The sequence below is a fragment of the Ictidomys tridecemlineatus genome, chromosome 8 (genome assembly GCF_052094955.1).
Source record: "Ictidomys tridecemlineatus isolate mIctTri1 chromosome 8, mIctTri1.hap1, whole genome shotgun sequence".
NCBI classification, from domain to species: Eukaryota; Metazoa; Chordata; class Mammalia; order Rodentia; family Sciuridae; genus Ictidomys; species Ictidomys tridecemlineatus.
The window spans coordinates 155,566,882-155,590,310 of NC_135484.1; the positions used below are offsets into that span (position 1 = coordinate 155,566,882).

The 23,429-nt window shown below is 46.7% G+C and overlaps 1 protein-coding gene and 1 pseudogene across 2 annotated transcripts in view; both read left to right on the forward strand.

The window, feature by feature from the left end:
- Positions 1-18,835, forward strand: LOC101961186 (butyrophilin subfamily 1 member A1-like; annotated as a pseudogene). Its single transcript, XR_013425505.1, has 3 exons — positions 1-251; positions 1,362-1,643; positions 12,991-18,835. The product of XR_013425505.1 is annotated as a butyrophilin subfamily 1 member A1-like (transcript).
- The window catches only part of Btn1a1 (butyrophilin subfamily 1 member A1), a 21,745-nt gene continuing 11,352 nt past the window's right edge, over positions 13,037-23,429 (forward strand). Inside the window, exon 1 of the mRNA XM_078020657.1 lies at positions 13,037-13,122. The gene's annotated coding sequence lies outside the window, so the exon portion shown is untranslated. The remainder of the gene's footprint in view (positions 13,123-23,429) is intronic.

Below are 23,429 nucleotides of genomic sequence, written 5' to 3' on the forward strand. Positions count from 1 at the left end.
GCTTCGTTGTCACCTGACCTCTGGCTGAATGCCGAGCACATGGAGCTGTGGTGGTTCCGGAACACCTTCTCACTTGCCATGTTGGTGCTCCAGGATGGGCGGGAGCAGGAGGGAGAGCAGAGGTCCGAGTACCGTGGGACACATGGCCCTGCAGATACACCGCATCAGGACCTCTGATGAAGGGGTGTATGAGTGCTCCTTCAGAGACAAGCAAGCCCAGGGAGAAGCCTTCATGAATCTGAAAGTAGCTGGTGAGTAGACAGGCTCTGAGTGCTTCGGTGACGCCACTCTGTAAATAATTTAAACTATCTTAATGAGATCTGGGTCTCATTGTCCATGCTAGCAACAGTGTGTGTCGCCCATGTGCTTAATGTGTAGTGAAGAAGGATCATCTTGACAACTGCTTCTAAAACCTACAGGATGAAACTGTTCTTTTTTAAGTCACAGGCCTAATTTTATCTTTTTGTTGTTGCCAGGGATTGAGCCCAGGAGCACTTAACCATTGAGCCACACCCCCAGCCCTTTTCATTTTTATTTTGAGACAAGGCCTCCTAAATTGTTGAGGCTGGCTTTGAACTTGCTATCCTCCTGCCTTAGTTTCCCAGGTTGCTGGTGTTGACTCTCTTGACAGAGAAATACACATTCTTACATATACTTTACATTTGAGTAAGTGCCTCTTGAATGGCTTTGCTGTTAACTCTGTAGTGTTTTCTCTGCCCTCTAGAGAATCAGAGAAGCCCTGGAACATCACAGCAAAGGGAGTCTCCTGCCCGGTTCCCAGTTCTTCTCCCACAGACATCCAGAGAAGAGCTCAGGAAGCGGTTTTCCCTTCCCCACCAGGCCGCCCTCGGGAGCAGCCCTGTTCTGCCTCCTCTCAGCTTTCTCTTCCAGCAGCAAAACTCCCTTCTCTCCGCCAGAACTGCCCGATTAGGCCACTTGCCCACCTTGGGCTGTTCTTGCTGCTCCCTCTGCCTGGAAGAGCTGTTCTGGTGTTTTTCCGTCCAGCTGTCCACGTTTCAGCAGCTGCCTCAAATGACCATCATCCCCAGGGGCAGACTTGTGTCTGATTCCAAGGTGGCCTCTTTCTTAAGAGGTTTGTGAAATGATCTTTGTTTGTTTTTCAGCACTGGGGATCAAACCAGCTGTGTGCCTTTGAGGCAAGTGCTTTGCCACTGAGCTACTTTCCAAGCCCTGAAGTGCCATTTTATATTGATACCTCAGGCCCTTTGAAATGATGAGTTGTGCTGTACCCACTTCTGGATTTCTCGGGTAACTGTTTCTCCTTATAAACACTGGAGTCCTGGGATTGTGAGTTTGCAGCAGGTACCACTGAGAGATTAAGCCCACTTCTCCCTCCTCAGCTCTGAACTCCAAGCCTCACATCACCATGGAAGTTCAGGAGAGTGGAGAGGTCCAGCTGGAGTGCACCTCCGTGGGGTGGTACCCAGAGCCCCAGGTGCAGTGGAGATCTACCAAGGGAGAGGAGTTCCTGGCCACGTCAGAGTCCAGGAGTCCTGACGAGGAAGGCCTGTTCACTGTGGCAGCCTCAGTGACCGTCAGGGACAACTCCATGGCCAGTGTGTCCTGCTGCATCCGGAACCTCCTTCTTGGCCAGGAGAAGGAAGTAGGGATTTCCATTCCAGGTGAGTGGAACCAGTGCTGACTCCTGTGTGGACACAGCCTCAGGGCTCCCTGACCTGGAACCTGCCAGGTGCAATTTTATGGCAGATGTGTCCACTTTCCCACCCTGGGTTGTTCAAAGTCTGCTGCCCAAATATGTGAGGACTTAAGGTATAAATTATATAGATCTGAAGAGATTCCAGCTTTTTACACATAGAAATAGAGTTGGCCCACTATCCGCGGTCTCTGCATCTATGAATTCAATAGATAAGGATAGAAAATGTACAGGAAAATACCTCTGTGTGATCACATACAAACTTTTTCTGTTTTCATCATACAATATAGTACAACATGCTATTTACACAGCATTTACATTCTATTTGGTATTGTAAGTAATCTAGAGATAAAGCATACAGGAGGGTGTGCGTGATCATGTACAAATATTATGCACTTTTCTATAAGGGACTTGAGCTGAGCACCTATGGACCTTGGACTCCACAAGGGATCCTGAAACCAGTCCCTCAAGGACACTGAGGGAGGACATCTTAATTATTTTTAAGCCTTGCAAATGGATGTTGTTCAGTTTTGATGCATAGACCTTTCTTTGGGTAGTCAGAAATCTCACATTATTTTTCTGGTTTTCCAAATGATCCTTGACTCTCACTCTGTTGGGCTTCTGTCAGGGTCCTCAGGGAGGGCAGCCTCATTTATCCCTTAGATACCGTCTCCCGCATAGGCCACGGCTTCTCTTATCTAGGTCACCAGTGCATTCAGTATCTCTCTCTCCGTTTCCCCATTGGTCTTATTTATTTATTTAGGTACTGAGGATTTGACCAGGAGCACTTTACCACTGAGCTACACTTCCTAGCCCTTTTAATTTTTTATTTTGAGACAGAATCTTGAAGTTGCTAAGGCTGGCCTTAAATTTGTTTTTTGTTTTGTTTTGTTTTGTTTAAGAGAGAGAGAGAGAATTTATTTTTTAGTTTTTCGGCAGACACAACATCTTTTGTTTGTATGTGGTTTTGAGGATCAAATCTGGGCTGCATGCATGCCAGGCAAGCGCGCTACTGCTTGAGCCACATCCCCAGCCCTGGCCTTAAATTTGTGACCCTCCTGCCTTGGGCTCCCAAGTCACTGGGATTACAGGTGTGTGCCACCACATCTGAGTTCCTTTGGTTTTTAGCTTGTCTTATTCCTTCATTTCTCCTCCATCCTAGGAATTGGTATTCATCTTCAAAAAGGCTTTATTTATTTTGTGTGTGCATGTGTATGCGCACATGCATATGCACTCCTGGGGAATCCTACCCAGGGCCTCACACAACTGCAAGACACGTGTTCTTCCACCCAGCACACCCCAGCCCAAGAGTGTTTTTTGTATGCTACTTATGCCTTGGCTTGGGGTTCCTAGAGAGCTTCAGGGTGGATTGCTGGTCAAGTTTCGACTTTCAGCCCCACCTCCCACCTCCTGGGAGAGGAGAGGAGCTGAAAGATAAGTTGAGCAGAAGACAAACCTAAAGTTATATAAAGTAGATCCTTGAATAATCTGCATGTAAGGGTAGAGAACAATCAATTATAAAAGCTACAGGAAAATGTGTTCAGGAAAGTGGAATGTTTTAGATGGTATATTTGGAGACATTTCCAGGAGGAGAGGATACTTATCAGGGTCAGAATCACCAAGATTAGTAGTCATCAAGAAAGATGAGAGACAAGGTGCCACTGAACTGAATTAGGAAGGTTATGGAAGAGACAATCCAGGGCAGTTTCAGAGGAAGGGTGGGGAGTCGGCGAGCGCTTGTCATTCATCGGTACTAGGGGCATCTGTCAGTGGTAGGGGCATTTGATCCCCAGCATGCCAAAAGCAAAAGCCAGCACTCTTCCACTCCCAGGATCCCAAGGTTTTATGTCAGGAAACAGACACGGGGCCCGAGGGGGCATTTCACAGTCTCACCCTCTGGCCCCCTTACCTTGGAGAGCCGTCCTGAAGACGTAAATGACTCCTATATGAAGGTGGGTCTTAAAACTGTGCCTGGTTCAGTCTCTGCTGAGGCCCAGTACCATGTCCAGCTTCCTGTTGGCCATCTCACCCCATATCTCCCAGCGTAGCTTGTTTGGTTTGGTTTGGTTTTGGATTGAACTCAGGGTGCTTGTACCCCTGAGCTATGTCTCCATCTATTTTTATTTTGAGATAGGGTTTCGCTAAGTTGCTGAGGCTGTCCTGAAATTTGCCGTCCTCCTGTCTCGGATTCCCTAGCGATTGGGATGACAGGTGTGTGCCAACACCTACTTTTAACTAGTTTTGTTCCACATCTAATTCAGATATACTCCTCCCCTCCTCCCCCTCCCCCTTTTTTAAACATATAAAACTATATGAAAGGAATAGCATTACTCTTAGGTATACAACTTGATGAGTTTTTACATATCACATCTGGTTTTCACTAACTGGAGTTGAACTTTGGCCATTCTCTCATGATTGGAAAGCGTGCCTAATAGTACGTATGTTTTGTTTTGTCTTGTTTTGTTTTGGTCCTGGGGATTGAACTCAGGGGCACTGGACCACTGAGCCACATTCCCAGCCCTATTTTGTATTTTATTTTGAGACAGGGTTTCTCTGAGTTGCTTAGCACCTCACCATTGCTGAGGCTGGTTTGGAACTTGTGATCATCCTGCTGGGATTACAGGCATGTGCTACCCGGCTCTTATGTATGTATGTTTGTTTGTTTTTTAGTTGTAGATGGCACAATTCTTTTATTTTGTTTATTTATTTATTTTTATTGTGGTGCTGAGGATTGAACCCGGGGCCTCACACGTGCCAGACAAGACTTTACCACTGAGCCACCACCCCAGCCCCTATGTATTTTTTTTAAATAAATGTTTTATTGTGAGATCACTTTAGATTCACATTTACATGTAAGAAATAAGACAGACATTTCGTGTACTCTTCACTTAGTTTCTTCCAATAATAACATCTTGTAAAGCTACATACAGTTATCACAGCCAGGATACAGCCATAGGGTGGGTGTTGACAGCACTCCAGGGACCCTGGGTTGTCCTTTGAGAGCCACACCCGCCTCCCTCCCCCAGCACTCCCTTGTGGTCCCCAGCAGCCCCTGACCTCCATTTTCATAACTTGGTCGATTACAAGTGCTGTCTAAGTGGAATCGCTGTGTGTCACCTTTTGAGATTGGCTCTTGCCCTGAGTCTGGTTCCCTGGAGGCCTGGCCAGGTTGCTCCCTGGGTAGTTTGTACCTGTCCATTGGTGGTTTCAGTGTGCCACCATTTGTTCATCAATCTGTCTGTCAAAGCATACCTTGGTTGTTTCTTGCTTTTGGCTAATATTACATACAGCTATAAACATTTGTGTGCAAGGTTTTGAACCCAAGTCTTAATTTCTTTGGGATAAATGCCAAGGTGTGTAATTGCTGGGTTGTTAATTAGTTGGTGTTTAGGTTTTTTTTTTAATAAGAAATGACTGTCATTTCTAGTGTTTTGCCTTTCTGTCAGCAATGTGTCCGTGATCTGTCTCTGCATCTTCACTGATATTTGGAGTTTCCTGTTGTTGTTGTTGTTGTTATTTGTTTGTTTGTTTTTAATATTCTTTAGTTGTTGAGAGACCTTTATGCTGCAGTCTGGCTAGGCACAAATCATGAGCCACTCAAGCAGGAACAAACTTTATTTCTGAACTCCACCAGCACACTCCACACACGCTCCCAGGAACTCTCCCTAATGCCACCCACGTGGCTCTTCCAGGGACACTACACACCCCAACCGGAACTCCCTCCCCGGGCTGCTAGCGCACTAACTCTGGGAACCCCTCGAGAACTCAACGGGAACTCCAAAGTAGCGGGCGCCAGCCCAATGCAGCAAGAGCCATCCTACTACCGGACAGTAAAGGTCTAATATACAATTGAATCAATCCAGCATCATCTTAATGGCTCGCCTCTCAACCATTACTTCTGGCAAAATTCCAGGAGCCATTCCAACTGGGCTGTGGCTCTCAACACCTTTATTTATACACAGTGCCAAGAACCGAACCCATTGCCTCACACATGCCAGGCAAGTGCCTGCGCTACTCTTGAGCCCCAGCCCCGCCCCTCCATGTTTTTTATGTTAGTCATTCTGATACGTGTGTAGTGAAAGCTTGTTGTGCTTTTTAATTTTCATTTTCCTGACTAATGATGCTGAACATCTTTATGTACTTATTTGCCTTATGAATTATCATTTTAGTAATATTTGTTCACATGTTTTCTAATTGGATTGTTCCCTCGCTTGGTTTTTCTGTTAAATTCTGTTATATATTCAACGTGAGCAATTTATCAGATGTGGCTTGCAAATATTTTTTTTAGTCTGTACTTTGCCTTTTCCTTCTTTTACTTTTTTATTTATTCCATCCCTAGTTTTTGAGGAACCTCTAAACTGCTTTGCAGAGTGGCTGCACTAGTCTGCAGTCCCACCAAGAGTGTACAGGAGGACCTTCTTCTGCACCACGGTGCCAGCACTTATTGTAGTTGTGTTCTCGATCATTGCCGTTCTGCCTGGAGTGAGGTGAAATCTTAGTGTAATTTTGATTTGATTTCCCTGATGGCTAGAAGTGTTGAACACCTTTGCATGTATTTGTTGGCCATTTGTGTTTCTTCTTTTGAAAGAAGATTTTCTCTTTAGTTCTTTTGCCCATTTGTGCATTGGGAAATTTGAGAGCGGTTTTGGTGTTAAGTTTTTGAGATCTTTATATATTCTGGATACTAATCCCCTGTGGGAGGAGTAGCTAGCAAAGATTTTTCCCCATCTGTAGACTCTCTATGCTCTTAATGGTTTCTTTAGCTGCGCAGAAGCTTTTTAGTTCAATGGCATCCCACTTATTGATGCTTGGTTTGATTTCTTGTGCTTTCGGGGTCTTTTCTTTCTTCTTGACAAGATATTTCAAAGAATGTAAGTTTTTAGTTTTGAAGTCCAATGTGTATGTATCAATTCATCTTTATATGGATTGTACATCTGGTGTCAAGCTTGTGGATATTCAAGTGCTTGTGTACTTTTGTTATACGTGGTTCTTTCCACCACCAAATTGCTTTTGCATATTTTTCAAAATCAGTTGGGTATAGTTTTGGGGATGCATTCCAAGTTTTTTTCTCTTCCATTGGTCGTGTGTCTGTCCCTCCATGGTTCTGATCACTGTAGCTTTGTGTTAAGGCTTGAGATCAGGTAGCCTGATTACTCCTGCTTTATTCTTATTTTTCAAAACTGTTTAGCTATGATAGTACTTTTACCCTTCCATATAATCTTAAAATAATCTACAAATTTTTTTTTTTTAGGGGATTGGGGGTACCAGGGATTGAACCCAGGGGCACTGAACCACTGAGCAACATCCTCAGCCCTTTTTTTTATTTTGAGATAGGATCTTGCTGAGTTGCTGAGACTGGCTTTGAACTTTCAGTCCTCCTGCCTCATCCTCCTGAGTCACTATTAGGAGCATGGGCCACTGTGCCTGATTTCTACAAAACTCAATATTTATTTACTTATGTATCTTTAGTTTTAGGTGGATACATTAGTTTGTTTTTATGTGGTGCTGAGGATCGAACCAGTGCCTCATGCATGCTAGGCGAGCGCTCTACCACTGAGCCACCACCCGAGCCCCTGTACAAAACTTTGGATGACACTTTGTTCAGAATTGAACTAAGTCTGTATATCAACTTAAGGAGGACTGACACCTTTACCTGGTGGATCTTCCAACCCATGAATGGGCTGTTGAGTCAGCTATTTATTGAGCTCTTCTTTGATTTTTTCATCAGCATTATATAGTTTTATGCTTACAAATCCTAGATGTGTTTGGCCAGCTTGACATTTGAGCTTTTCATTATTTTTTGAACAATTATAAATGAACAAAAAAAAATATGATTTTAATGTCAGTGTCCACATGTGTATTGCAAGTATATAGAAATCAAATTAATTTTTAAATGTTTATTTTGTATTCTGTAACCTTATTGAATTAATTTATTAATTATAGGATGTTTCTTGTCAGTTCCTTGGGAATGTCCATGTAGCTAATTATGTCATCTACAACTAGGGACAGATTGGTGTGTTGTTTTATGTTGCTGGGGATCAAACCCCGGCCTCACCCATGTTGGGCAAGTGCTGCTTCACTGAACTGCACCCCCAGCCCCTGAGACAGTTTTAGTTCTTCCTCTCTCCACTCTGTTGGCCTTTATGTCCACAGGTGATTGGTAACACCTGACCCTTTATCATTACACAGTGAATTTCTCTAGAGACTTATTAATTTTATACGTTTTTTTCCATTCTTTTATTTTTAAATTACCTATATTGTGAGATTTAAAGTTTCTTTATAGTGTATAATTATTTTTTTAATGTGCTCTACCAATTTCTGTATTAATTAATGTATTTAGACTGTTTGCATTTAATGTGATCATTATGTTAGGGTTAAGCCTGCCGTTTCGTATTTTCCTTCTATACATGTTCTCTAGTTTTCATGTTGTCTTTTAGCCCGTGGGTTACATGAACATTTTTTAGAATTCCATTTTGATTTATCTTTGGTGTTTTGGGGTGTATCTCTTTTTTGTTTAGAGAATTTCTTGTAGGTATTCTTTCAGGGTAGTTCTCCTGTATTTTGCCAAGTTTGAGAAGTTTTCATCGTCATTTCTTGTAGTATTTCTCCAGGTCTCCTGTTTCTTTTCCTGTAAAAACAGTCCTTGGATGTATAAGTGTTCAGCACTCAGTTCAGCTCGGAGAGGTCCCAGCGCCCTGCTCTGTCCCCTCAGTGTCTTCTCTCTCTTGCTGGGTGATTTCTGTTGCTCTCTGTTCCAGGCCACCTGTCTTTAGTTCCATTCTATTGTTGCCTCTATTGATTATTTAGCTTAAGTTATTGTGTTTTTCAGGTGTAACATTTCCATTCGGCTCTTCTTTACCTCTTCAGTTTCTCTGTGGAGATTTTCTATATCTTTGTTGACATATTCAGATTTTTCGCTTGTTTCAAACATATTTATGTTTGCTCTTTAATCATCTTTTTGACGGAGGCTTAAAATATTTGCCTGACCTCTAGTATCTTAATATTGGCATTTACCTCTTGTTTTTCCTTCCATATCTTATTAGTTCCTAGTGTGGTGAATGAATTTTAGTTAAAAGATAGAGATCGTGTTACAAGGCTCTGGATCTTACTTCAGCATCCTCCTCTTTAGAGCGCAGCAGAGATAGGAGACCCAATCCCCACCCCCAGGCTCCAGGAGGCCTCCTGGCTGAGCAGGGCTGGTGACAGCAGTGACTCTCCATAAGCCCACCCTAGTGGGGAGGGAGAGGGCCGGTGCCTGTGGAAGCCTGGACTCCCTGCATTGTCTCCACTGCCTCCTGGGTTGGGGTCCTCGCCAGTCCATTGGGATGAAACCCAGATTCCCTACTCTGCATTCTCTGATGTAACAAGGTAAGGGTGGAAGTCTGGTCCTCTCTGAGCCTTTTCTTCCTGTGTGTGGGTGCACATGGCTCTCGTTCTGTGCTGTTTGGCTGGAGGAGAGGACGCGGTCTACCAAACAGGCAGCTCTTTTGATGGTTTCCTGGCTAAAAGACAGCTTTGTTCAGACTTCCTTTGTTCTTGTTGGTATTTCCAGGTTTCCACGATCTTTGACTCAGATTTTTGGTTAATAGGACAAAAAGAAAGCCCAGGAACCTCGTCACTGTGCCACCCTTGGGTCCTGGTGTTCCCAGCCAGTCCCTCTTCAGAGTGTCCGTGTGTGTGTGTGTGTGTGTGTGTGTGTGTGTGTGTGTGTGTGTGTGTGTGTGTAACGTCTAGGATTCTCAGTGCGCCTAACAGGAGCAAAAGGAAAAGTGCATCTCACAGGGGAGAATGTTCCCCTGAATTCACAGCATTTCATTACGCTTTGGCTCACCAGATTATGTGGCTTCTTCCCACATCAAGCAATTTTTCATTCCTCTGCAGATACCAGAGTTTAGTTCTGACCGTTTACCTGGAGTGAGCATGAGGTCCACAGGTAAAGGGCTCTATTCCATGAGATGCCCCACTTGCAGTGACAGTCGCAGTTCCCCCTTGTCACCTGTGCTTCTCCCTGACCCACCTTATTCAGGAATTTCCACAATCCTCTCCTTGGGCTCAGTAATTGCTAAAGTGACTCAAACAAAAAAATCAGTTTGGAACTGGGGTTGTGGCTCAGCTGTAGAGCACTTGCCCAGCATGTCTGAGGCCCCGGGTTCCATCCTCAGCACCACATAAAAATAAATAAATAAAATAAAGGTACTGTGCCCAACTACAACTAAAAAATAAATATTAAAAAGAAAGTTTATTTATCAGATTGCTGGTTTGTTTAAAAAGGATACAAACAAAAAAGATACAAATCAGGAACAACTAAATGGAAGAGAAACAGGGCAAACTATGAAGGAAGGGGCGCAGAGCATCAGCACCCTCTCAGATGCCACACCCTCAGGCCTTCAAGTGGCTGCCTCTGGCCTCCAGGGGTCTTACGGAGTCTTGGCCTTGGTGACCGCTCCACCTCAGTCCCTCTCCCTTCACAGGAGGAGGGCTGAAGGTTCCAACCCTCTAAGCAAGAGGTTGGCTCCCCTGGCTCCAGCCCCCACACTGAGCTCTGCAGGAGCCCCCACCACCACCACCACCAAACAGGTCCTTGGCGTGCAAAGGACTCTCCACCTCTGATCCTAAGGGACTTATGGAAGCCAGATTATGTTACATGCATCTACTCCACTTTCCTGGAAACCATCATTCTATTTTAAATTTGCATTTCCATAAAAACAAATGTTCCACACCTTTCAGATATTTTTTGAATATTTTATTTCTGTTAAATGCCTATTTGAATTTTTGACAATTTTTTAAAATTGAATTGTGTTTTTTTGTTTTGTTTAGTTGTTTTTTTCTTCATTTAATGATTTGTAATTTTTCATATAGTCTGGGCACATTCTTTATTATGTACTAGTAGTTTTCTCTCAGCAACTTCCCTTTTCAGTCGACCTTTTGATGAATACAAGGTCATAATTTTAATGAATTCCAATTTTCCTATATAAACTATTTTCAGCAAATAAAAGTTTGACTTTTTTTTTCTCTTCAATCTTTTTTCTTTTTTTGTTGTTTATTTATACAAAAGCTGAGATGTTTCATACAAGGTTAAATGTGAATGATAGTTAAAATCTTTACCTCTTCCTTCCTTCAAAGGGGAATTGTTTAAAATTTCACCATTAAAACAACAATAACTATAGAATTATTATGAATACTCATCAAAATAAGGAAGGTCCTGGCCGTGCATGGTGGTGCACACCTATAATCATAGCTACTGGCAAGGCTGAAGCAGGAGAATCACAACTTCAAGGCCAGCCGCAGCAACTCAGCAAGCCCTTTTTCAGAATTTAAAAATGAAAAAGAGTGCTGGGGTGTAGCTCAGAGGTAGACTGTCCCTGTTTTCAGTCCCCAGTACCAAAGTCAAAGAATGAATGAATATTTTCCTTCTACTCCTATTTTGATGAATATGTCACATTTGTCACTTGGGACTTTATTTCAAAGAAGAGAAGGAGGGTCTAAGTTAGCTAATGTAACCAGAAGCAGTATTTACCCTGGCGTTTCCAAGTTCCTACTTTCAACTCAGTTTTCTGGCTGCAGATTCGACAGCCCTTGCTTCCCCCTAATGTGGTTAATGCCTCTGTTCCATTTCATGATGCTCTCCACATAATATTCCACCTTGCACCTCAGAACAGAGCTGGAATCCTGGACACATCTGGCCTTTAACCAGTAGCAACTTAAGTTTTCAACTTCACTTAATATTCCCTGTCATCAAAATTTCTCTTTCACACATAGATTCTTTTGGGGTGGGGAAGTACTGGGGATTGAACCCAAGAGCACCTAGCCCTTTTGACTTTTTCTATTGAGACAAGGTCTCACTAATTTTCTTAGGGCCATGCTAAGTTGCTGAGGCTGCCTTTGAACTTGGAATCCTCCTGCCTCAGCCTCTAGAGTCACTGGTATTACAGGTGTGCATCACTGCACCCAGCTCACATATAACTTCTTAAAAAAAAAAAAAGTCAAAAGAAGGGATAGGGATATAACTCAGTTAGTATTCTGAGTGCTTGCCTTGCTTGTACAAGGCCCTGGGTTTGATCCCCAGCACCAAATTTTTCTTTTCTTTTCTTTTTTTTTTAAACATACACAAAACCTCATTCCAAGATCTGACATGCCCAGGTATGACCATCTAGTTCTGTCGATTGCCAGTCAAGTGACTCAGAGGACCTGAAGTTACTTTATTAAGCCTCATTTTCTAGGGCATAAAATATAAAATAAAAATTTGATATCCCAAAACTGTATCGAGGGTTAGGTAGGATGATTTGTGGGAGAATGTCTAACTCAGTGTTGGCAAATCACACTAATCTTCCCTGATATTCTGATTGTTCTCCTGGACAAACCAGCTATGATGGTTAGGGTAGGGAGCTACAAAAAGACACAGCAACTCAGTAACATAGAACGAATTTTACACAAATAACAAATGATTTCATGTCCTGCGTATGTATTTGCAGAGCTCTCTCCCAGCCCTCAGAGGAAATGGGTGAAAAGTCACCTGTGTGGGGAGTGAGGGAGGGTGTGGGTGCCAGGAAAGCCGGAGCTGTTGTAATGGACATTTACTGCCTTGTTCTGGGGCTCCACAGCGCCGGCCACACAGTGCGAGTTGAAGCAAGAAACCACCAAATGTCAAGGTGACCCCACGACTCAGAGTTCTTCTGGGCTGACAGGTAGAGAGTAGCCCAAAAGATCGGGCCCTGTCAGCCAAAGATCCTTGGCTGTGTTTCCATAACCCCTGCATGAACATTTTGGCCCCTATTTTAGTCCAACACAAAAAGTTTTCCCCGGCCTGCTCCGGTCCTTGTCTGAGGGAAGCTCTCTCTGGCCCTCTGTCCAGGAAACAGTGTCTCTGTAGCTCTCAGGAACGGAGGAGAGTGTTTTCAAACAGCACCAGTTCCAAAAAATCATCCCCGTAAAAGACAAAGCCAACCTTGCAGTTGAGGTCACCAAGCAGTGTGGGCACTGGGGTGTTGTGGGGGACCCCTGGGAGGCAGGCGTCTTTCCCTAGTCAAGGTCGTCTCTTGAGCCATTCTGGGGCCTGCACAGGTGCTCTGTCCCTCCACACCCACCTGGACTCGGGCACTGAACACAGTGAGGATTCCTCTAGGATCACACAGGTCCTAACCTGAATGACTTCTCTTTTCCTGCTTCCTCCCACCTGGAGTGGAACCATTTCTGAAAGTGCTGAGGTCGGAGCACAGCCACTGTCCCCAACCCAGGCAGGTTTGGTGGGCGTGGGGACTGCACTCAGGAGCGGGGCTGAGGGCCCTCTCAGCAAACCTGTTATGGGGTTGTTTCAGCTCCCTCCTGGCCATTTTGGAAAACCTTCCTGTGTCCTGCAGTGCTCCTGGGACTTGTCATCGCTGCAACAGTTTTTGCTTGGAAACTATAAGAAAGAAGGAGAAAGAGAAATGACAAAACTGGCTCCATAGGTAAGTCACAGAACATCAGATTATTATGGACATTTGTCAAATGAGGAATCTGTTTTCGACAGGTGGTTGGATAGGATGTCTTGTAAGAAGAATTGTTGTCCCTGGAACCTGTCATTTCAGAATTTTCAAAGCTGAAATCATAAACACACAAACCAGGAGTTTGAAGAAGAAGGAGGGTTTTCATCAGAGCTGGAACCCAGCTCCTTAATTAAATCATGAGAACAAGTAATGTCCTCACAGGGCCACAGACCAGGAGGTGTGAGGCGGACGGTGGGTTAACTGCCCTCCTGAACCCAGCTGGCCTGCAGTGGGTGCTGGGCTGGCTGCGTTGCCTTCGCTCGCCCTCTAGGTGGAGCTGTGGTCTTAATAGCTGAAGGCCGATCCCGAACCACCAAGAACTTGGGTTACTTCTGCAAGAGCAAAAAACACTTCCTGCTCTTGACTGAGGATCCCAGGTGGACCAGGCCTCCACACTGTGTCCCCCACACCCATTTTCCTCCTTACCTCTCAGGCCTCAGGAAGCATTTGAGGTACTTCTTATCTTACAGAGAAACTCATAAAAATTTGACTTTTTTTTTCCTTTCCTTGTTATGAAATACAGAAAATATTCTCCCTCTAACCTGGCACTGACTCACACTTCTGCTTTTTCAGAATGGGAACTGGCTCGTTCACATGCAGGTAGATGCACTCCGGGCTTTGAGATATAACCTCCCAGGAACTCAAAGACCTAGAATAGGAGAGGCTGATACACTATGGTCACAAGCACTGGAAATTCTAAGTTGTGGGGAAATCCTGAGGACACAGAGGGCTTTTGGGCCCAGAGACAAGTCCCCTGTGAAGGGCCACGTTAGGCACTGTGTGCCCTGGGCGGTCAGTTCCTGCATCACAGGAGACCCAAACTGCACAGCAGCCAGGCAGCTCCCACTGAGACCACCAAGTCAGCCCACTGCTGTTTCTTTGGAGAAGGGAGGACAGGTCCTGTGACTGACTGCCACTGACGGTCACACTCTCTGTTTCCAGTTGATGTGACCTGGATCCAGACACAACCCACCCTTACCTTTTTCTGTATGAGGACACAAAATCTGTTTGACTGGAGGATTCACGCCAGAAGCCTGAAAATCCAGAGAGATTTTTTTTTATCGGTTATTCAAAACATTACAAAACTCTTGACATATCATTTTTCATACATTCGATTCAAGTGGGTTATGAACTCCCATTTTTACCCCAAATACAGATTGCAGAATCCCATCATCCAGAGAGATTTGACTGGTGGCCTTGTGTGCTGGGCTGAGAGGCCTTCACCGAGGGGCAGCATTACTGGGAGGTGGAGGTGGGGGACAGGACCGACTGGCTGGTTGGGGTGTGTTGGGAGAATGTGAAGAAGAAGGGGTTCATCCTCATGTCTCCCAAGGCTGGCTTCTGGGTCCTGGAATTATCTGGAAAGGGTACTGGGTGCTCACTCCACTCTGGACCCTTCTCCAGTTGGCAAGAACCCCTCGCAGGGTTGGGATTTCCCTGAACTATGAGTCAGGAACTGTCTCCTTTACAATGTGAACGACAGGTCCCACACCTACACCTTCTCCAAGCCCTCTTTCCCTGGCCCCGATGGTCCTTTATTCTGCCTGTGGTCTTGTGATAAGAAGCCCCTGACTATGTATCCAGTGGTCAGGCCTCAGTTCACCATGCGGCCAGCGCAATGGTTTCATTAATGAAGTTCTTGGCATAAAAGTTAGCTAGCAGAGATCGAAATAAAACACACTGACTCAGTTACCTTATTTCTATTGCCAGGTCCGAGACGGCTCCCCTCTCTGGTTCCCATCTCTAATCGCCCAGCAGGGCAGCAAGGACTACTCAGGGCTAGCAGGAGAGAGAGTGAACAGCCAGGGAGTAGCCTTTTATTGGGGAACAAGAGATTCAGGGGAGAATTCCATCCAATGAAGGTTGAGGGGGGACCGCACTCCAAGGTCAGGGTCAGTGATTGGGCCCCCGGTGTCAGTGGTCAGTCACACTCTTACACGGACTGGTTCTCTCATCAGGAGAGGGCCGGGAAAGTTCCGACACAGCCAGAACGCCTCAGACCCCAACCGGGAGTCGCCCAGTGAGAATGGCTCCCCACACCTCAGGAAGTCACCATCATTGCTGATTTTCTAGGCCCTTTATGGAGATTCTGTTGCATGGGAGCTGCCCTGAATGACCACGCCTTCCAGACCTGAAGCACGAGGCTCTAACCAATCACTTCCTGGTGACTTGGACATTGTCCCAGCGGGGGTAGCAAGGCAGGTCTCTTGTGCAGGCATCGCCCCCTGGGGTTGAGCTAACCCTACCCCTAGCCTCATTTGAATGGCTTCTTCCCAATAAAAGGGTTCAGTGCATGCTCCTGTCTCTCTCCATGGACCCCCAAGGTCAGAGGAGCCGTCACAGGATCTAAAGGGAAAGGTACTTCTCTGTCTCTGTGGTTATTTTGTGCAGCCCAGCTCACCTGGAGTGACCCTCAGTGTTTAGTCATGGTGGGATAGAGATCATCTTTCCAGACAAGTGACCGCACAGTCCAGACCCAGGCCCTTCGCAGCCACCTCTGATCAACCTGTGGTCATGGCTCTCCAACCCCTCTCCCCCGGATCTGTCCCCTTTCCTGAGGCTGAGCAGTACTGTCACCACACCTCAGTTACTTCTCTTGGGCAGGGATCAGGTCTAAGACGGTTGAGATGCAGCTGGGCTGGCAGATTACAGTCTGTTAGGTCAGGTGGGTTTCAGGTAGAGAGTCTGAGGGCACACGGACTATTGAGACGCCAGAGTGCCGCTGGAAACGCCCTGGTGTCCAGGTGGTGTGAAGGGACATGCTCTGCCTTGTGTGTATGGAAAAGAAAAAGGGAGGAGTGGAAGTTAAGGGAGGCAGATATGATCAGAGCATATTCTATTCATGTACAGAAATGCCACAGTGAAAGTGTTTTGTGTAATTAAAGTGTATTAAAAATGATTCAGTCTTAGAAAAGAAGAGGAGCAGAAAGATTGTGGGAAGAGAAGACCCCAAGCTGTAGCCACTGAGGTCTGCAGAGGGAAGGGAGAGGTCAGGTGGAGCCAGGCCAGTGTCAGGATCAGGCTTTGGGATTCTCAGGGTTTTGTCTCTGAATTTGACAGGGCAACAGAATCCAGCCCTTCTTCTGGGGCATGGTAGCAAGTGAGGGGTGGGGAGGACCTCTGATGTGGCAGTGCAGGGAGACTGCGCAGCCCTCAGAAATGACCTGCATGGTGAATCTGGCCCTGATGCTCCTTCCCCCTCCTCCCTGGCCTGCCTCCAGGCCTGACCTTGCTGCTCTTATGCTCGAATTCGGGACCCCCAGAGACCCAAGATCGATGTAAGCAGCAAAGAGGTGTTTATTGCGAGCTAGCTTGGTCCTCCGCACGCACACACAGCAACTGGTGATGTTGAGAGGCCCCAAGCCCAGGGTTTGCAGCATTTTTATACATTTTTTTTTGAGAAGGCAGGGACTTCACATACATCATAGCAAATCATCACACACCGCGGGAAAATCAAATAACAACTCTGAAACATGATTAACACATTCACTGGCGGGAACAAGTTGGGTAGGGGTGATTGGTCAGTACAAAAGGGGTATTCCTTTGAACTGATTGGTTTAAGCCAAGAGAGTGTAGGTGCTGAACTACATGGTTTCCCAATACGTTATCAACCACCATAAACTACTGGGGGGTCATCTGGCATCCCAGGTATTTCCCTGTCTCATGCTGATTGGTGGCTGCTAGGGGGTTGCTATGGGTCCCCACCTAGCCTGACTGAGTCAGGGACACCTGGGGCAGCAGATCTCTCCTGTTATTTGTAGATAAACAACTTAGCAGGGTGGGAATGTGCCTAGGAGTGCTCTGTGGGATTTTCCAAGGACAAAGGCCATGTCCCTTCCTTGGACAGCTTTGCTCTGAGATAGAGGCTGATTTTTCACTGCCTGGGTTTGGGAAGTCCTGTCAGTTCTCACCATGTGGTGTGCCTGCCATCACCCCTGGCCTTAGCTTCCAGTCCCCTGACCCACCACTATCCACAGATGCACTTCCACGTTGGTCTCCCAGCCACCCTTCCCAGATGACCTTCTGTGATGGGACCCAGCTCCCACGCTGTCTGGTAGCCCTGGAGCTCTGTCACCTTCCCTTTGACTCCGTTTCCCTGTCTCAGTGGGGTCTGCTGTGGAGGAAGAGGTCCTTGCGGGGCTGGGCTTGTGGCTCAGTTGCACATGTGTGAGCCACTGGGTTTGATCCTCAGCACCACATAAAAAAATAAAGGCAGTGGCCCATCCACAACTACAAAAGAATTGAAAAGGTCGTTGAGTGCATCACAGGCCACGAGTGGAGCTCGGCCACCTGCAGAGATGTGCACCAGTGCACCCAGCTCCTTTCCACCCCAGGCTTCCTTCTGGCTCAGTTTCACAGTCCAAAAGAAACCCCAGGGCAAGAAGCAAAGCCATAGCTTTGTACAGAGGTTGTGACTTCCCTGGCCAGCCGCGGCCCAGCCCTGTCCCCTGGTGTGCTGAGCTGGCTTGTGCGGCCTGGCAGATATTCTGCTTGGGATCTGGAGTGTATCCCAGGGGGCCTGTGTCTCGATGGTTTAGTCCCCAGCTAGTGGCACTAGTGGGAGGGAGCAGGTCACCAGGGGTGTGCCCTCCAGGGGGATATTGGAACCTTGGCCCCTTCCTCTCTTTGCTTCTTGGTCACCATGAGGTTCTGCCCCACCCCAGCCTCAGGAGCAGCAGGGCCAAGCAAACTTGGACTGAAACTGTGAGTCAGACTCAATCTTCCTGCTTTTTTTTAATTTTAGTTTAGTTTAGTTTTAGGTGGACACAATATTTTATTTTTTTTTTACATGGTGCTGAGCGTGGAACCCAGTGCCTCATGCATGCCAGGCGAGCGCGCTACCACTTGAGCCACATCCCCAGCCCCAGTCTTCCTGCTTTTAAGTTGTTCACCTCAATTAGTCCCCCACATTAGTCACAGTAGCTGACTAATGTGGGGGGCTAATTGCTACATTTTCAGGAATATGATCAGCCAAAATTATGCCTAGTGGGAGTAGCCAAACAATATAAAACAAGACTGACTCTTTTCCCTCATGATTCATCAACCTGCCACTGCTTCATTCCTGTAACTCAGCAAACACACTTTTTGTTATATTTCTATCAAGCTATATTCACCTACTTTAAAGGAAAGCCCACACTGACTGTAAATGTCTTTTACTTATTAGCAGGCTAAGTGTGCCAAAGTTATTACTATTATTGGTGGTTTTATTAGTGTCCTAGGGAGAAGCCACTACGGGTTTTTGTCTGAGCTTACCTGTTTTTTCATAAGCTCTGGTGTTTGGGGGCATGATTTTATTGTTTACAGGAAGTCTACCTGCAGCCATCCTAGAAGAATTTTACTCAGGAAAAACAGCTGGACCTCAATAATATCAGAAGGTTTTGTGTTGTTTTAACATCTCTTTCCACCACTGCACAGCTCTGCCGTAGCCCTGAGCCCAGCAGCCCACCACCGGCGATACCCCCAATTGCAGGGGGTTAAGGGATCAGCACACCTCCCTGGAGTGCCATCTGCCCTCTGAGTGGATCCATGGTATCCAGCGGCAACATTCAGACTGTGCCCAAACCTGCGTTATGCCATCCTGTAAAGCGGGGAGTTTGCCACAAGCTACTCCATTTTTTAAAATTTATATATGACAGCGGAATGCATTACAATTCTTATTACACATGTAGAGCAGTTTTTCACATCTCTAGTTGTATACAAAGTATACTCACCAATTCGTGTCTTCATACTCGAACTTTGGATAATGATGTCCATCTCATTCCACCATCATTTCTAACCCCGTGTCCCCACCCTTTCCTCCCACCCCTCTGCCCTTTCTAGAGTTCCTCTATTCCTCCCGTGTTCTCCCTCCCTGCCCTGAGCTACTCCATTTTGAGCACAAGTGCTGATGTGGAATGACTTCACACCGTTTATACCAGTAAACAACCACCACCTGCCCAGCACGTCCATAAAGCACACACTGTCGAGTTAATTGTGCTGTAAGAGTGACTGCCCATGAACTTGTTGAATTAATCAAAAGCAAAGAATACACGAGTATATCAGATTCGTTGGAAAAACCAGGCCTGAAAGCTTAGTGAGCACACCAGACCACCAAAAGAAGCAACCCCCTTACTTGAGACCCATAAAAGGAGGGCCATCCCAAAATTGGCCCTGTCACCTGGTTACCAGTCACTCATCACGAGTCTTGCCCCAGAAAAATGGCCACATTGAAGAACCTCTGGACCTCTGTCCTCGGGCTTCAGCAGAGGGTGGCTTCGCCCATGATAACCACACAAGTCCCACTCCAGGTGCTGTCTTGGAACCTCTTCCTGGAGTAGATTTCTGGGCTCTGACAGCTCTGCACCCTGAGCAAGCTCCGGCAGGTTTGTGATCTCACCTGACCACCTACAGGGCTCCTTCACATCCGCTTCTGCCTTTGCTCTCTGCAGCTTCCTGGACCCAGCTGCCTCAGCCCTTTCCTAGCCCTTCTGGAACCTGGAAGTCTAATTGTATGAAGTGTGGTGTGACTTGAGTGTTACAGGTACTAGGAACTGAGATCGGGATAAAAGACCAGTGATCGCCTAGCTTATGACGACCAAGTGACCACAGTACCCAGTGAACTGCACTGAGGAATGTGGGGTCTCCCGGGGCCTTTATTGGTGTTCTGTGAATTCTGACATTGTGCAAAGTCATGTTATTGACAGTGTTCACCCACCACAACCTTTCAAATCCCTTTGCTGAGCTGGGTGTAGCTCAGTGATAGGGTGCTTCCTAGAGCACACCTAAGGCCCTGGGTCCCCAGCACTGCCAAAAACCCTGACCCTAACTGTCACTGGGCCTGCCTGGTGGTTCTTTGTGTAGGGCAGGGGGATTTTTGCTTCCCTCTACCCCTCTAGGTTATTTGGCTGGGTTATGCGTTAAGATGACAGAGCAGATTAACAGTGGGAAAACCATATATATATATACACTAGGGAGTCCCACAAAATAAACGATTGGAGGAAGGGCCAGGTGATGGAAGCTGTCACCACCCCCCACAATACAGAAGGGGGGGACGGACCCTGGACAGTCGAGGAGGAGACGGCTGGCCTCATTCTGCCTATGGGGTCTCAGGTGGGAGATTGGTCTCAGCAGCTTTTCCTGGCCCAGATACCTTTACCAGGGAGAATTTCCCCTGGGATGTAAACTTCTCTTTACAAAAGGGGCATTTTGCTCTTTGGACAGTTGATGGGGAGGGGAAGATCCTGTCCTGTGTTGGATAGTTCTCAGTTTCTTTAACTCAAAGTAGGGCCAGCGTGGTGCATTTTGAAATAGGGTGTTCTGTCCTCCTGTGGTGGTTTTGGGGGGTGTATCCTGAGCCCCAACACCTGGAAGACCTGACAGCACTCAGCACCCCCACATCAACAGCCTTTTCTGTGGGAACACTTGAACATCACAGCTGCCTGAGCTGATGCCACCCGCCAGGCTGAGTGAGCCGAGGGAAGGGTGGGTGCTAGGAACCATGTACAGCGTAAGTGGTGCCCAGCTCTGGAAAGGCCTGAGGAGGCCCTGAGCCCTCACTGGCTGATCCTTGGCAGGATGGGGACCTAGCCACCACCAGGACCAGTTCCCCAGGCTCAGCCCCAGAGTAGTCATGGCCTCTCAGCCAACAGAGCACAAGCCCCCCACCCACCCCACCCCCGCCCGGTGAGCTCTTCCCTCTCCATGTGAAAGGCCCTCTCCCAGCTGTTTCCAGGACACCTGCCCAGGGCCCAGCCCACCACCCCTCCTGGAGCTCTTGCTTTAGTGGTACAGTGGTGTGTGTCCACAGGGCAGTGTCCAGTCTCAGGGAGGCCATTGCTGCCACAGGACTCCACCAAGGAGGCAAGTACGAGAAAGTGACGTGGAAAACTTACTGCTTTAACATCAGGTGATACTTCGGCTGACATTGGATGCCATGGACTTAGGGTGAAGAAAATAGGACATATTGGGTGTGAGAAAACCACAGCACCTCCTCAGGGAAGGAGAGACTACTAGTGGAGACCAGGGCTGGGCCAGGCGAGGCTGTGGTTAAGCCCCACCATGACAGCCACGGGGTGCCTGAGGCCGATGGCACATTTCTGCCCAATGCCAAAGATGTCCAGCCTACACAGTAAGGCCTTCAGGTCTTGCACTGAGAGGAGGAAGTACTGTACCCTAACCTCCCAGGAGGGCAGGCCATGACTAGCTGACATGTTCCTGTAGTATATAAGGCTCTACAGGCCCCGGGACATGGCTGGAGCCTAGGTCTGGAGAGTTGTAGGTTAGACCAGGCAGTGTGAGGTTCACATTCAGGGGCCAGAGGGGCTGGGAGGGGGCCAGGCATCTAAAACTTTGACCTAAAGAGTAATGTTTTAGATTTAAAGCGATTCAATCATTTTTTGTAATATGCTGGAAAAAATATTATAAAGCACATTCATTATTGTAGATCAAAACCCCTATCTTGGGAGACTGAGGCAAGAGGATTGAGTGTTAGACCTTAGTGTTAGACCAGGACGAAAAGAAAAGACCACTGACTCCAATTAAAGTCAAATTAAAGCAAGCTAATCATTTCGACTGGCCGGGCTGCCTCTCCCGACAAAAACCACGGGAACAAGACAGCACCGCAGCTTTCCTGCAGCCCAGCTTTATAGCCCAGAAAGTTACACAAAGGGGGGGTTACAGATAGCAAAACTCTGACGAGCACAACACAAAGGCTAGTTTATATTTTTGCTGGCCCTGACATCAGAATTTATGAAGGTCATTAGAGCCTCAAAGAGGGCTGCTGTCTGGTCAGGGAAAGCCAGGCATGGGTGAGTTCAAGGCACGGGCAGGCATTCCAAGCAAGTTCAGAATTCACAGTAATTTATAGTAAAGCAGAAATTAGCTTTTTATGTCTTTGCGGTGAGATGGCTCCAATTTTAAGAGGGAATCAGACTGGGTTTATCATTAGCAACCTAGTAAGACCCTGTCTCAAAATAAAAAGGGCTGGGGATTGTACGTAGCTCAGTGGTGGAGCACTCGTCTCTCACATGTGGGGCACTGGATTCGGATTCGCTCCTTAGTACCACATAAAAATAAGGGTAGTATGTCCATCTACAACCAAAGGAAATTACAATAATGAAGGGCTGGGATGTGGCTCAGTGTTTAAGAGCCCTGGGTTCAATCTCTGGTGCTAAAAATAAAATAAAATTGGCGATTTTCAAAGTCAACTAAATGCAAATGAAACAGGCTGAGTCTAGAGGGTTATTCAGGCTTTCCCCTGTTTCACCTTGTCCTCTTTCCTAGACCAGACAGCTTTCAGGGCAGTGCTTAAGTGTAAGAGGGAGGGTGGGTGGAGACAGGCAAGATCTCTCAAGGGGTCCCTGATCTGGCATTGTTCACCTCCACCCACCTGCCCTTCACCAGGGCAAACCGCTAGGCCAGGTGCAATGTGGCAGAGAGGGGAACTACCTCAGCCCTGGTGAAACCACATGGAGGCCCGGGTGCCGGGAGCTGTGGGGACTGAGGCCTGCAGTCCAACCTATCACATCATCTGTTGAGACCCACCTGTCCACCTTCCAAAAGCCTTCTAGTAACACTGCTGGCCAGGGCTCCTCCTCTAATCCATGTTGGCGCTCAGAAACAAGACCCCCACATATATGACTTCTGACCTCAAACCAACAGCGCCTGGGGGACAGAACATGCAAGGAAGGGCCATCTCCTGTGTCCCCGCCGACCTGAAACCCAGAGTCTTAAGGGAATCCCTTGTCCGTGGAGCTCTTCAACTGCAGGGACTGGTCAACTCCCGTTAAGCTGACCTCATGGACATTTAAACTTAAGGCAGTGTCACCAAAAGCTCGGTTCTTGTCCCCAAAACCATTCAAATAGTAAGGACACAGTTTGGAGAAAAAAGGAAAAAGACTATTTATTGCTTTGCCCCCAAGGCTATGATTCTGCCATCAGCAGGAATAGGGGGCTTTTATAGAGATGATTCAGAGAAAATCAAATTAAGGAGGAGAGATCAGGAAGGAGAAGAAGGTTGGAAAAAAGAAAACAAAACATGTAAGATTCAACGCCGCAAGGGATATAGTCAAAGCATCAAAACGAACCCTGTTACAGCAGGTGCTTGGATTATAATGATTTTATAATCCCTTCATGCTGGCTTCCAATAAAAAAATCATCTAAATCTAAAAACCTGTAGTCTAGAAGTGTAATTTTAGCTCTTTCAGAATTGAAAGGGACAATAAAGGGAATAAATAGGAGCTGGTGATGGA